Here is a 2145-nt window from a genome sequence, read left to right on the forward strand (position 1 = left end):
CCCACAGAGCAGTGGTAACAAAAGAACAAACCTTATCAGCTAGTCTGACCTACTCCAATACGGCCCAGTCAATACACCGGCCCACACTTAGCGGTCGCACGCGCAAGATTTGACACAAGTTGTCCTGTGGGCCGGACGAGAATCGAAGTAGGGAGTGACTAGCTTCGGTTGAGGCACTCGAGGAGGTTGTGCCAGGACCCTTCTACTTTTTCGAAGTGGGGACGGCAGTCTTCTTGCCTCGTGTGTTTGTCATTATATACCTGAAAAGTAAAAAAAAAACTGATCCAAATCAGAAAAGCAACTAAAAGGAGAAAATAGCAAGTGAAGAACTATGTTAAAGTAAATAGGTCAACATGAATCAATTCCACAACTAGATGAAAAAGAACTATAATGAAGGATGAAGTCAACATAAGAAAATATAATAATGGTAAGAGACAAATATGACTAGCAATATAAACTGCACATAGGGTATATAAAATAAAAGGGAATAATAACAGCAATAGAGTGAAAACAATAATAATAAAAACTAACCTAACTATTATGCATCAAACTAGAAATCATCATAACCAACTCAAAATCAAAATAATAAACACAAATAAAAGAAAATAAACAAAAATAAATAAAGAACAGTATAGAAATAAAGTGAGAAATAAAAAATAAAAATAAAGAAAATAAAGAAAAGAAAAGCAATGGTTGAAGAGTCAACTGGCGGGGTATATGGTGGTGTTAAAGGTACGGCGGCGATCGGAAAGTGCGAAGGGGCTGAGGGTGGGTGGGTGTATGCTGGTGCGGCGCGAAAGTGGGAAGGGAGACGAGTGGTGGTTTTTTGGGCTGTGGGGCGTGTGCATGTGGGATGGTTGTTAGGGGTTAGAAAGTGGGTGTAAAGGATGAGATAGGAGAAAGGATGTGGGCGCGGGGCTGAGGTGTTCATCTAACAAGGTGAACGGGGGAAAACGGCAAGGGGGTGGCCGAACGGAAGGGGAAAAGAGGGCTGCAGTGGCTGCTTAGGGTTTTGAGGGTTAGGAAGAAGACAAGGGTGGAAAAGAAAAAAATAGGGTTGGGGATTTAAAAGGGGACACGGTCGTGTTAAGGCCCTGTGTTGGGCCACACGGCTGTGCGACACGCCCGTGTGGCTCGACTCTAGCTAGTGTTAGTTGTGAAAATTTAATGACCATTCATCACATGGCTTAGGGCACGCCCGTGTGTCCAGGCTGTATGGTTCACACGGCCGCATTGCACGGCCGTGTGCAATGTTGTTAGCTTCTCCCACGCCCGTGTGTCCGAATACACGGTCGTGTGCCTTGCCCATGTAACTCTCTGACTTGTTTGAAATTGAAAATTTTTTGCTCCAGTTTTCACACGACCTAGGACATGCCCATGTGTCCAGGCCGTGTGGTCCACATGGCCGTGTTGCACGCCCGTGTGGCTCTATCACAGGCCGTGTGGCTCGATGTTTGGGGATTTTTAGCCCTATTTCTACACGGCCAAGGACACGCCCATCTGTTCAGGCCGTGTGGGTCACTGTTCCTGTATAAAAAACAAGAAAAATAGCTAAAATAAACTAGTTAGTGGTGTTAATACCCGGGTTACCTCCCGAGAAGCGCTTATTTAGAATCTAAGCTCAACTTACCTCTCATTCACATGGTCATGGCGGATCACGAAGTCGAGACTCCTCTTTCTCACTATCAATTCTATTATGCACATAAAGTCTAATTTATTCACTTGACTCAATTCGTAGAAATCCCTAATTTATGTTAATATCTCTCCGCTTAATTATGGGGATCTCCTCTTAAACAGGGACTTTTGCTCTACTGAATAAGCATATCAAAACCTGAATTAATACCCTGGAATTTTAAAACAAGAATTCAAAACTCAAAATTAAGAATAAGAACAAGTATTTATCATATAATTCAAATAGTAATAAGATCCGTCTTAGGTTTCATCTCCCTTAGATATTTAGGGAGTTTAGTTCATAATAATGGAAAACATCTCAAGATTTATAAAACAACAAAACATAAAGAAACTCAAAGAACCCCTAGGGAATTGAATGGAAATCTTCAGTCTTGTTGTAGATCCTGCCTCCGAGTTGATTCCAATTGCTGTCCTTAGGTATTTTCTGCCTTCTACTCTGCGTCCCCTTTAATC

Source organism: Gossypium arboreum, chromosome 10, assembly GCF_025698485.1.
Source record: "Gossypium arboreum isolate Shixiya-1 chromosome 10, ASM2569848v2, whole genome shotgun sequence".
NCBI lineage: Eukaryota > Viridiplantae > Streptophyta > Magnoliopsida > Malvales > Malvaceae > Gossypium > Gossypium arboreum.